The 12983-nt window shown below is 56.1% G+C and overlaps 1 protein-coding gene across 1 annotated transcript in view; it reads left to right on the plus strand.

The window, feature by feature from the left end:
- Nucleotides 1–12983, plus strand: part of SMPD3 (sphingomyelin phosphodiesterase 3, neutral membrane (neutral sphingomyelinase II)) — a 92446-nt gene that overhangs the window by 65322 nt on the left and 14141 nt on the right. Inside the window, exon 3 of the mRNA XM_011932004.1 lies at nt 12669–12680. The gene's annotated coding sequence lies outside the window, so the exon portion shown is untranslated. The remainder of the gene's footprint in view (nt 1–12668; nt 12681–12983) is intronic.

The following is a 12983-nucleotide window of genomic DNA, read 5'->3' on the forward strand; positions in this document are numbered from 1 at the left end:
GTGTCTCCGCTACAGCAGGGAAAGAGAAAGGGCGGGAGGGAGGGAATGAGTTTGAGGTCCCAAGCAGGCCGCAGGTGGCCTCAGATGAGCCCATACTGGCTGCAGCTCCAGGTCAGCAGGGGGCAGGGCTGCCACTTGTTCTCAGTTGGCAGGGGTTCCTATTATCTGCCTACTCTACACACAGCTAGGGTCAGGTGGTGGAATAAAATACTGAGTGCTTGCGGGGGGAGTAGGGGGCACAAGCTTTGTTCTCCTCATCTGGCCTCAGAGTTAGAAAACAGAACCCTCATTTGCTGGGACTGGAAGTTGGGATGGGTGGGCAAGCACCTTACCCTCCAACCCCAGGGCTCCACATGGGCAGGGTCCCTGGTCCTGTAGAGACAACCCACAGAGCCACACACACAAGGCCGTCCCTCCTTCTGCTTTGAAGGATGGAATTTGCTGACATAGCTTGAGCCTCCTGTCTCTCAGTTCTGTTTCTAGCTTGATAGATCTGAAGGTGTCAGATCTATCAGGGGCTGGTTACCTACCTTTCTAGTATGCAGACTGCAAGCTTGAGCAATACATTCTCAGAAACACTCAGCTATCAAGACAGAAAGGGCCTGTTTGACCTCAGCCTAAGGTCCTCTAGTCATCCCAGGGGCCATGGAATGGCTGGCTGAGTTTTGACAAAGGGATCATCTCTGTGAATCTTGAACCCTGAGCTCCTCTGCTGAGTCCACATTCCTTCATACAGATGACAGCTGTCAGGGAACAGCCCCGACAGAAGTGTGGAGGACTGGAAGGGCAGAGTTGGGGACTGCTCGTGTCAGGGCCCCCGGAGCTCCAGAAGCAAGAGGAGACAGAGCAATCAGGCTGCCTGCCCTTCCCTGCCTAGGTACCTGGGCAACCTCCTGGAGTCAGCAGGCACTACTGAAGGGCCATAAGGGAGCAGTGTGGTATGATGTGTAGTTTAGAAAGACCCCACCAGCTGCCGGGTGGGCCAGACGAGGGAGATCAGGTGGAATCTGTTGCAGTGTCTAGGTTGAAGAGGGCGAGGCCTGACCTGGGATATGGCTGTGGGAATGGATCCAGGGGACTAGAGGGCAGAGTTGTAAGCTGGGAAGAGGAGATAGGGTATGGAGGAGATCCAGGGACCAGAACTACTTGGGAGACAGAACTGTATGTGGGGAAGTGGGGGGAGGAGGAGTAATAAACTTCTAGTGGAAGATGTAGAGTTGTCAATCAAATACATGTGGTCAGAGATCAGGAGATACCTGGGCTGGCTGTCCCCTGGAAAGAGGTAACCCACAAAGGATCAGCCAAGAAGGGAGAGAAGAGGCAAGAGAAAGTCCAGCCCCTAAGGAGTGGGCAGGGGAGGGGCTCTGAGGGATCCTCCAAGGGCCCTGAGAAGGAGCAGTCCCATGGTGCGGGGACATATCCAGCCCTTCTGGAGTGCAGGATACAGACGCAGCCGGCATGCTCTGAGCAGAAGGGATGACTTGAGCCAGCTTGCTCTGCACGGTGTAGGTAGGATACTATCTGGACAGGCTAAGCATTTAAGTTAAACAAACCTGGCTGGGCACAGTGGCTCAAGCCTGTAATCCCAGCACTTTGGGAGGCTGAGGCAGGTGGATCACCTGAGGTCAGGAATTCGAGACCAGCCTAACCAACATGGTGAAACCTCATCTCTACTAAAAATACAAACAAACAAACAAACAAAAATTAGCTGACACATGCCTGTAATCGCAGATACTTGGGAGGCTGAGGCAGGAGAATCGCTTGAGCCCGGGAGGCAGAGGTTGCAGTGAGCAGAGATTGCACCATTGCACTCCAGCCTGGGCGACAGAGCAAGACTCCCTCTCCAAAACAAAAAACAAAACAAAAAAAACCAAAAACAAAACAAAAAAACCTAACTGGGGGCAAACTAAGTGAATGCAGGGGATCCTCCCCTCGGGCCCATGTTCCCCAGCTGCCCCTCCTGGAGGACGCCTCCTTGTCTGCAGTCAGTGATCTGGTAGTCATTACAGTCCTCAAAGGCATGGCCCTGGCAAGGCAGGATTCCCTAAGTGGCTCCACCTCCCTGAATCCACCCTCAGTTCCCTGACTGTCCCACCACCACACCTGTTTCTCCTTTGCGCGTGGCGTGTTCCACCCAATACCCACCACCTTCCTATCTCCACACCTTCCCTAGGGGACACCCCACCCTCAACTATACACATCTAATAGGCAAAGTCTGCTGCCAGAAACCCTAGGCCCTTTCCGTGCAATACCCTGAGCAGCCACTGTGCTGCATCTGACTCGCCCAGTGTCCCCAGCCTCCCTGCTTACCAGCTGCTGCCCAGCACTGCCCCTGCCAGCCCTGGGTACACTGTCATCCAGTCAGACCTGGCAGTGTCTGGCCAAGCTGGGCCTCTGGGCTCTGACACCATCTGAGCCCACCTCAAAGGACACCCAGTGCTGCCTCCTGCCCCTTCCCTGCAGGGCTCATTTGGCCCTTGTGACCAACCCATACCCTGACCCCTGGCAGAGGTTTCTGGTGGATTTACTTCTCCACGTCTATGGATTTACTGTGCTACCTGTGTCACCAAAGCAACCGCTTCTCTGAGCAGAAACAGTTTCCACTACAAATTAAAAGATTAAGACTCAGCTCACCTGATGCTTCGTGGTGCTAGAGGAACTTGGGTAGGTAGGAATGGACTTTTTTAGGCCACATTGAGGGGGTGTGGAGTGAGTCTTCTGCCTGGCCTGGATTCAGGACAAAGGAACATCATTATTGCTTCATTATCCTTGAGAGCAGGAAGAGTTGGATTGGATTGGAGGGTAGATCTGGCTGCATTCTTGGGAAACTGCGAGCTCTCCATAATGAGGCTTGTTTTCAGCATCAAGTAAGTGGACTAATTACACAGCCAATCAGAAGCTGTCCTCTGTTGGTCAGGATGGGATGGGTCATGCGGTGGTTATAATCAAAGGTTTTCTTCTTGCCCACATTACATGTGGGTTAGCTAGGGCCCTGCTCCGTGTCTCTTCACCCTGGACTGAGGCTGACGGAGCAGCCACCATCTCCAACGCTGCAGGTCAGTGTGGCAGAGGGAGAGAGCTCTGGAAGTTTCCACTTCTACTGTTTAAGTACTTAAGCGCAGCAATACCCGATGCCACCTTCACTCACAGCTCATTGGTCAGAACTCATCACATGATCCCACCCAACCGCCAGGGGACCAGGAAGTGCAGTCCTACCTCTTGGCTGGACATCAGGCTCCAGGGGCTCCAGGGGCCAAAGGAAGCGAGGCAAGAGTCCCGTCCCCGGCTTGGAAGTACAGGTAAACTAAAGGGAAAAGAGCTGTGGTCTCCCCTTTCAGATGTACAGCAGCCCTCGGTTGGGCCTGAGCTGGGGCATCCTCTCTCAAAGGGGAGAGTGTTCTGGCTGGTTCTCTTGGAGCCAAGGGCTTTCATGGTGCCGTGTGCACAGGGAGGGGCTTTCATGGTGCCATGTGTAGAGCAGTGGCCTGGGGTCAGAGGTCTCCAAAAGGGCTCAGGATGGGGCCTCAACCCTCAGCAGTGAGGCCTCGCCTCAGTTCGGAAAGCCCAGCCGCCTGGGAGCATGAGTGAAATGCTGACACCTGATTTTATTTACTCATTCTCACTCACTTGCTTTTTAAGCTCGGCATAAATTTTCCTCTAGGACTCAGTTTGTTAAATGTTCTTTGCATAGAAAACTTTAGGCTGAATGTGAAATGATTCCGTTCCGAAGAATGTTAGCCCGTCTGTTCTGTTTTAGGAAGGTTTGTCGTCTTAATCTGTGTTCTCTGGTGCCTTGAAATGCCTACACATCGTGCAGTCGGCCAATCCATTCCAGAAGGAAATGCTGTACTTGAAATGCAGCCGACACAGGGTCTACCTAAATCCTAGCATTTGTGTGGACTTGTGTTTAAAATTCTACTCCCACAGAAAGTATGCTGTCATCCCCTCTTAAGTATATTCCAAGCCTTGTTTGGCTCATGAACCATTAACATCAGCCTTTGTGTCAGGAAAGTAGGGACTTGACTGGGACAGAAACCTCAACAGCAGAACCTGAGAGAAGCAAGGCCCTCCTGGTCTCCTTCCTGTGAAGGGCAGAGGCGGCGCTGAGGGCAGAGGGCCTCCTGAGGGTGGAGGTGGTGCTGGTCAGCCAGGAACAGGTGGCGTGACCTGCTGTGGTATTCCAGGATCCCTTGCTTTGGCGACTTGCAAGGCCCAGCCCAGGCACAGGCCTCAGTCAGTACTCAGGCAGGCCCAGAGCACTTGAGGTTGGAGGCCTTGCCTGGCTAGATGCTCAGCTGTGGCCTGCAGCCTCCTGACTCAGGACTGCTCTAGTTCAGCCCTGGAGCTGCCCCAGCTGAAGGAGGTTCCCCATCTTCATCCTGAAGCAAGCCTTTGCCCCTGGCCTCCTCTCTGTCTTGGGCTCAGCCTCCATGAGGGCATAGGACTGGTGGGAGCCCCGCGGGCTTCTGCCCTTGCAAACGCTGGCAGATAAGTCTGGTCGCCAGGCAGGTTCGTGAGCAGAACACAGGAATGAGAGGAGGTGCTGCCTGGTGTGGCTCAGATGTGGGTCTAGGTGTCAGCCTCCATCCAGTCATCTCCTTGCTGGCACCCTTTGTGGTCACCAATAGATGACTTTGGAGTGGCAGGTGGTAGAGAGTGGGCAGTCATGTCTTCAAACTCAGCTGTTCCCCTAGGATGGGGTCCATGCCTTCAGGGCAACTGCCCATGTCACTGTGGCACAAGGTCCTGGACCCAGGGGTCCTGCTGTTTGAATCATCACGTTGGCTGTTGTGCCTCTAGGGCATGCACCACTCACCTGGCTTGAGATTTGCTTTCCAATCATGCCCAAGTTGGCTTCATCTGGGCTTTCTGACTTCACCAGGGAAATGCCGAGGCTGGCTGATTGAAGGAGGGCCCCAGAGCTGCTCACAGCCTGTTCCTATTCTCAGAAATCACACAGTGCAGTAATACCTCCTGTGGGAAGTTTCCTTTTGAAAATTGTATGGCCCCTTTGCCTGCACCTGGCTTCTGCAGAAGCCCGTGCCTCGGGCTTGCACAAGCAGCCCGCAACAGATGGCTCTGATCACCTCCTGCGAGGAGACGGAGGCCCTGATGTCCCCTGTACTGTCCTCGCCATGCACCTGGGAAAGCAGAGAACCCTCTTTGTAAGGCAAACCAGCCTCATGAGGAGGAGCCTTTGAAGGCTCCGGCTGTATCTTCAGGTCTTTGCAGCAAGGGAATTACCAGTGATAGCAAAATGATAAAAATAAGCATCCTAGAGATGAGGCAGGCACCGCACTCGGTGCTGTGTGTGCACCATCTGCAGCTACCCTGAGGGACGGTTATTACCAAGGCTTAACATGTGAGGAAACTAAGACACAGTCAGTTGAGCAGCCTGTCCAATATCCAGGAGGACAACCTGGCCCCGCATGTCCAACGCCAGAGTTTGTGCTCCCAGTGTCTGCTCCGCTGTGGTCTCCCAAGGGATGCTGATAAGGCACAGGCCAGAGGCACCAGGTTCTGCAGGGCCTCCCAGGACTCAGGGGAGCCTCCACTTTGCCCAGTGGGATGTCAAGGGGGAGCCACAGGAGGTTTGCACAGGAGAGGAGCTGATAGAATCGCATTTTAGAAAGATCACAGAGCTGGCATATCTGAGACAGGATCCCTTCGGTGGGAAATGCCAGAAACCAACTCAAAGGGACTAGAGCAAAGAAAAGGGGAACTGCTGAATCATTCATTGGAAAGTCCGCAGGTTGTGCTGGCTTCGGGTGCAGGGAGATCAGAGCTCAATGATGTCTCTAGGGCTTGGTCTCTTTCCTTCCAGCCCTAAGGTCTGTTTTCCTCTGAACTAGATTCCTTCTCAAAGAAGGTTCCAGAAGCTTCAGGTTCCTAGCCTTCCATCTCAGATAAAATGCAGGCCTCTTTCCTAAAGGGCCCAATAAGAGTTTCAGGGAGAGCTTAGGGTAGTCTAGCTGGGTTTTGTGACCTTCCAGGTCAGGAGGGCTGGTGCTGAGTGACCTGGCTGGCTCACTGCCCTCACCGTGGAGTGCAGCAGGGTGGGCTTTGGACTTGTGGTGGTGCCAAGACTTGGAGCTCCATCCAGTACATGCAAACAGACACGTGCCTGATTAGAGTGACAGACGTTGGGGGTGGGGGCATGGGTGTGTGCACGTGCGTGGGGTGTGCAGGTCAGGGAGGACTTCAGGGAGAAGGAGGCAGGTGCTTTGGATCTAGATGGATGAACAGGCATTTACCTGGCACACCTGTGTCTGTAGGAGCCGCTGCCACAGCACATGTGTTCTTGCCGGACCCCAGATCCCAATTCTGCCTGGGATGTGGCTTTCGGGAATCAGCGTGGATGTGTCCGACCTGCGTCACTCAGAAAGGCATCCGCTTCTGTCTCTCTGTCCTCCCAGCCATAAGTTGACTTCAGTTTCAGCAGCTCAGAGCTCATGTTGCCATGCCAACTCCTCTGCAGCAGGCATCCAGGCAGAAATGGCCCGGCCTGAGCTCAGTGCCGCAGGCGGATGCAGGCACCTTGGGTAATTGGATTGGAGCAATCCACGTGGCTTTTCCTGCGGAAACCAGGGGCTTGGCGCAGCTCCTGTTTAGACATGAGCTTGTGGACACAACAGGGACTCAGAGGAGGCCTGTCTGCTCTGGGACTCCCAGCCCTGCTGCCGGGAAGGGCCGTGTCAGCAAGCACACGAGCCAGAGGAAAGGGCAGTGGAGGGGAGACAGGCCTCACCCTAGCACGAAGGTGGGGCAACTCCCAAACCTCCTCAATTTTCCAGAAGCCCCCCAGACTCAGAGATCCCTAGAACATGATGTAGGCTTCCTCATAGAGGCCAGGGCTTGCCTTACCAGCAGAACTGGTCTGGTTTGTTCAATTTCCCACCACCAGAGAAATTCAAATTCAAAGCCAGGATCCACCTAGGACCCTTCGCACCACTGTGCAGGCAGAGCCTGTGTGCCATTACACCTGCAAGTCTGTCAGGGAGCTGGCGAACGGGATGGCTGTCTTGGTGCTGGTGGTATTTGACGTCCAGTAGCAGAGCTCCTGGCCACCATGGCTTGTCCAGACGGGACCAGCCTGGCCAGGCCTTATTCCTGGGATCACCCTTCGCTGGTGATGGCAGATCAGCTGCCCCCTGAGCCCTCAGGCCAGCATCTAAGGAGAGGGGCTCTGGCTCAGTGCAGGCCTCTGAGCAGCAATAGTCTCCCACTGTTCATGCCGTGATGCCTCAGCTCACATGTCAGCAACAGGGGTCTCAGGGCTGCAGACTGACTGCAGATCATCAGTCACTCACAGGAGCAGCCACAGTGTGTGGCTGCCTGCTGTCAATGCCACACACCCACCAGGAGTGGCTGTGGCTGTGGCCTCTTGGGTCCTGCCCAGGACTTGTTCACTTCTTCCCCTCACATATGGACTTGGGGTTGTCTGGGCTCCCAAACTCCCAGGGTAAGTTCCCCTCCTACTTGGGTCAACCTGCAAACCATGGAGTTCTCTGCTCCCTGCAGCCCAGTCCACTTGTCACAGTCAGGCCCAGTCCAGTCCCCACTGCAGGGAACAGTAACAAGCTAGTGAAGTCCAGCAGCTCCAGCCTAAGCAGTGTGACTGATGTCTCTGAGGCTCCTGAAGGTGCTCTGGGACAGTTAGGGTCCTGAGAGTTCTGTGGGTGGGCTCCAGTGACCCCCAGAACCGTGCCCAGGACCACAGGCTGGGGAGAGCAAACAGGGCACACAGGGGCCGACCTCAGGGGACGAGTGGTTGGGAGGTCCTACCAGGAGGGGCACAGCAGGCAGGGAAGGAAGCAGGGCCTGGCCAGGTCACCAGCCTGGTCCCTTTCTGTCCTCATGATTGTCCTGGGAGGTGGGAAGTCCTGACTAGTGCAGGGTTGCACTCAGGTCACCCTGAGTCCCAAGCCCAAGCTAAGCAGTGGGCAGTGAGGCCGAGGGCCAGAGGCAGGTCTAAAGTATCCTTTTCTAGGTCAGGGCTGACTCCCAGGAGCCCGGCCTTGGGGTGCCGTGTGGCCTCCCACACTGACCCCAGGGCTCAGGAGTGACTATGGGGCCTGCCAGGACCCAGGACGACCTGGAGGCATCGGGACTCCAACTCAGGCCTGGAGAGCATGGTGTCGGGGATGTCATTCTGGGCAACCTCGGAAGCCACACAACAGGATTCACAAAGGGGACAAACCCACAGATGACTGTGGACTTCAAAATAAGGAGCCCTGGGGGAACAATGCAGCCTGAGGTTGAGCTGCAAAAACTCAGCCCACAAGGCCTTTGGGGGTCCTGCCAGTCCCCTCAGAGGGGTCCACAGTGAACTCTGCTTGGCAAAGTTGCCAGTCCAGAGACATGAAAGCAGAGAGCGGGGGCATGGAGTCCCCCACCCGAAGACAGAACCTGCACCAGGCCCACTCAGTGGCCCAACTAGGCCAAAGGAGTGCAGGCAACAGGGAGGGAACAGGCACCGGTGCGGCTGAGCACCACCACACAGTGGGCTCAGGCCAGGGAGCACGTCCTGCCTTGGCCACCTCTCTGAGGACTCGGGGTTTCTCTGAAAAGTTACCAGCCTCTAACGTTTAACTCTAGTTCTCCTCTTTCATGGGAAAATGTAGATCAGACTAATTAATGTGTTGTTGCTTATTTACCCTCCTTTCATTTCCCTGAGACAAGATAATTAACCACAGAGCCTTAGAAACCAGCTCCAGGGTGGCAATCCCTTTTGTGTCTCCTGCACCAGCAGCTTCTGTGCAGAGGCAGGGGCTGCACACAGGAGCAGGGCAGGGGGAAGCAGCTGGGAGGCTGCGAGGGGCTGTGGATGGGGGACCTGGAGTCACTAGAAGGGGCCTGGAAGGGCAGCATGAAGGGCTGACGTGCTTGGGTCTGCCACTTCCTAGAGGAATGCTCTTGGGCCATTCCTGCCCACCAGCTGCCAGTCACCTCAAATCCCATCAATTCCTGAATAAGGACCAAAGACATTCCTCTGGCCAGCCCAGGAGAAGCATAAAGATCAGGACTGGCCACTCACTACCATTGCTGGCAGGGCCATGGGGAGCTTGCCCAGAGGGTTTCTGGAGTCACAGCAGGAGAAAGAGGGGCCCAGGGCAGCTGAGGAGAGAGTCTGTCTCTTCTACACTCTCCATAGCCCCATCTCAGCCACTAGCAGATCCCAACCCTGATGGACCAGTGTCAGGGATGTGCCACACGGGAGAGCAGGTTTGTGGAATTCCCTTAGGAACCCTTTGATGGAGTCTGCACCATCCTCTGACCCATAAAGGAGCTCTGGCCACACTGTGGAATACCAGCCAGTTCTGCCAGGAGGGCTGCATGGTGCAGACAGGATAGACCTTCTCCTCCCAAATCCTTCTGCAAAAGTGTCCTCGGCCGGGCACGGTAGCTCAAGCCTGTAATCCCAGCGCTTTGGGAGGCTGAGATGGGCGGATCACGAGGTCAGGAGTTCGAGACCATCCTGGCTAACACGGTGAAACCCCATCTCTACTAAAAAAAAAAAAAATACAAAAAACTAGCCGGGTGAGGTGGCGGGTGCCTGGAGTCCCAGTTACTCGGGAGGCTGAGGTAGGAGAATGGCGTGAACCCGGGAGGCAGAGCTTGCAGTGAGCCGAGATCTGGCCACTGCACTCCAGCCTGGGCGACAGAGGCGAGACTCTGTCTCAAAAAAAAAAAAAACAAAAACAAACAACAAAAAAAGTGTCCTCATGCCAGGGCTCAGCCTGCACAGCCCTTCCTGCTGGTGGAGCCCAGGGTGGGGGTGGATGAGGGAAGAGCTGGTGGGGGCAGAAGCATAAAGGGCCCCTAGACAGAGACTGGGAGACTGGACTTTGTCCCCCAAGACAATGAGACCACCAAGGGGAGAGAGAGGATCAGCTGTGTCTAGGAAGACCCTCTGCACACTGGTGGTGGGCTTGGGGCTGTGGCTGAGGCTGAGGGCAGCAGGACAGTGCCGGGGTGGGGCAGGAGCTCAGGTGAGGATGGTGCTGGCCAGGCTGGGCTGGTGACTTCAGGTCACAGAGATGAGGGAGACTCGGGAACGGCCTTGCTTCATGACACTGGGGCGACTTCCAGGTGGCCCCAAGAATCTGGGCTGGACCCCTACCCTGAGGCCTTAGTGCCAACTACAGGGACTACTGGTGGCTGGAGAGCCTTGGGAGACCCCATCCTACCCCCATTATCCCCAGAGACAGGACCTGCAAGCTCTCCCTCCGGCCCCAGCTGGTCCAACAGAGACAGGTGCCTGTGGGTGGCTCCGTGTCCCCTCCTGTGGCTCAGTCCAGCCAGTGTGAAGGCAGCCAGCTCCACACAACGAGGGCTGCAGGTTTGCAGGGGGAACCCTCCGGCTTGGGAAGGGAGAGTGAGTGGGCTGGCGCGCCCTCTTGCAGGTTTGATTCATCTTGCAGCAATTGCTGGGATTTTAAAGAAAGAATTGAGGGAGTACGTCCTGGAGTCTCCCAAGCCAGATGGCAGGCGGGGGCGGACCTGGACACCCACCAGTCCCGCTGAGCACTGAGCCACAAGCACTGGCCGCAGAGTGAGATGCCCATGTCCCAGATTTCACTGAGGCCCAACGCAGAGCTGGTTTCCCAAGGCTCCGGGTTGCCCGGCTGTGGTCTGCATAGACACATGTGCTGTTCCGAACTGCACCCTTCCAGTGTTGGCTTCAAAGGCATTTCCCCTGAGGAGAGTGACAGCCTCGTGAAGCTGCTTATCAGAACCAGGTACAGATCCAGCTCAAGTTCACCTTTAGACGCTAAGCCCTGGAGATGGTGGCTGCAGGCTTGTCCTGGGCTGACATGCCCCACAGAAACCCCCTCCGCACACCTCGGGCTGGTGGGAAAACAGCTGCTCCCCCTCTGGCTGGAGGCATCCAGGTGAACCTCCGCTCATCCCCCATCTCCTGCATACCTGCCGGGGCAAGCCTGGGACTCTAGGTTACCCCCGTGCAGCCTATTCTTTCCTGAAGCTTGCGGTCTGCTGGGCAGGTGGCCACATCCCCGTAGCATTTGTGATATGGAACTGCAGAGACTGGGCCACACGTGGTGGGGATGGGAGCCACCAGTGGAGGAAGGTCTTCTAGGTAGGGAATTTCTAAGTTGAGTCTTAAAAGAGAAAGGGTGAGCGAGGCGAGGGGCGGAGGGAGGGGGAATGGCAGGCAGGGACGGGACACGAGTGAGAGGCAGGCGTCCGGGGGAGGGGGCTGCAGAGAACCGCAGGCCTGATGGAGGGGCTGGGCTCCCCACTAAGGGCCGAGGGAGCTCCAGTAGGTGTGAGGCAGCTGTGACACAGCGGACTACACGGAGAGCATCCCTGCAGCCCTTGTGGAGGCTGATAAAGTTGGGGAACCGTGATGCAGTCCCGGGCCGGCACAGGGAATTCAGCAGGAGTGGCAGGGACTGATGGGGACTGAAGGAGGACAGAGTCTGGTGACACCTAGGTCCCTGGCTTGGGTGACCATGGATTCAGGAGGAGGAGACGGTGTGGGGCCAGGACAGATGGCACCGTGGGCTCAGACCCCCCAAAGTGCCAGGGCAGGAGCTGGGCTGAGTCAGCAAGAGAGTGGGTGGAGAAAGAGTGGCCCAACTGCTCCAGTTATGAAAAGTCTGAGTTACACTTCTACAGGCTCCCCGACAGGGTGATGACACGTGGGTCCCTGGAGGCTGGGCAAACACTCCAGATGTTTGTCTTTATTGATTTTACATTCAGCACAATAGATGCACCTGGCAGCCTTGCCCAGGCAGAGCTCTGAGTCTGCTCCGAGACCCACTGTGGCTCCCACAGGGGACCCAGGGTGGGCTTACTCAGGTGGCTGTGGGTCTCGACTGGGCTGCATCTTGGAGGACATGAGGGACAGCGGTTAATGCTTGGGCCAGACCTATACAGCCCCAAGGAACTTCTCCAAAAGTCACAGGGACTGTCAGGGGAACTCGGATGGTTCTGGAAGTTGGTAAGACCCAGGCTGTGCTGGGATCCTCATTGCTGGGGGGTTTCTCCCACGGTCAGTGGAGTGGAAGCACCAGGCTTGGTGTGATCCTGCAGGCTGGGGCCACAGTGAGAGCCTGGTTGTGCACAGAGGGGGACCGCCCTTCCCTGTGGCCCTGCCAGCCATACTGCCCTCTGCTCCAGGAGTCTCTGGCCCCTTTGCTCTGCTGTTTGTTCCTGCCCTGTCCTTACCTGGCAGGCACTCCGTGACAAGTGGCCGTGTTTGTGGCTCCTCTGACCCAGGGTTACTGCTCTCCCATTCTAAAACCCGCCCTGGCTCCTGAAGGGCTTCCAGCGGCCCCCGGCCAGGGTGGGCCCAGGCGTCCTCTAGGCTGCCCTGCCTGCTCCCTTTGCACCCACAGATCTGTACCTCTCTGGAAACCAGGGCTATTTTCAAGCAATTGGGTTACAAGGTCAAGAAGATTAGTTAGGGGCAGTCATGTCACCAAGCTCTTCGCTCCAAGAGAACAGCACGCATGGAGGAAGTGGTGTGCAGGGGCTGTCTCCCAGCCACCTGCTGAGCCTGCCACCTCCAGCCTGGTTCTCAGAACTGTCCTGCTCACACCAGGGGAAGCAGGAGTGCGATGAGCTGGGGCGACGGCCCCATATCTGACCCGCTCCCTTAAGATCACTAAAAGCAGTCCCCCTACTTTCTGTTTCTGCAGGGTCTGCAGTAGGCCTCTGAAGGGGTGGCCTGCCCCTCCACACCTGTGGGTGCTTCTCGCTAGGTGGAACGAGAGACTTGAGAAAAGAAATAAAGACACAAAGTATAGAGAAAGAAAAGCGAGGCCCCAGGGGGCCAGTGCTGTGCTTCCAGAGGACCCACACTGGCACTGGTCTCTGAGTTCCCTCAGTATTTATTGCCAAAAAGATAAGGGAGTAAATCAGCAGTAAGGCATACAGATACACAGAGATGTTGCATTTTCCCAGGGATGGGCAGGAGACAGATGTTTTTCTTTTACTGAGATTTAAGGGAATGG

This window comes from Colobus angolensis, unplaced genomic scaffold, assembly GCF_000951035.1.
Source record: "Colobus angolensis palliatus isolate OR3802 unplaced genomic scaffold, Cang.pa_1.0 Scaffold93, whole genome shotgun sequence".
NCBI classification, from domain to species: Eukaryota; Metazoa; Chordata; class Mammalia; order Primates; family Cercopithecidae; genus Colobus; species Colobus angolensis.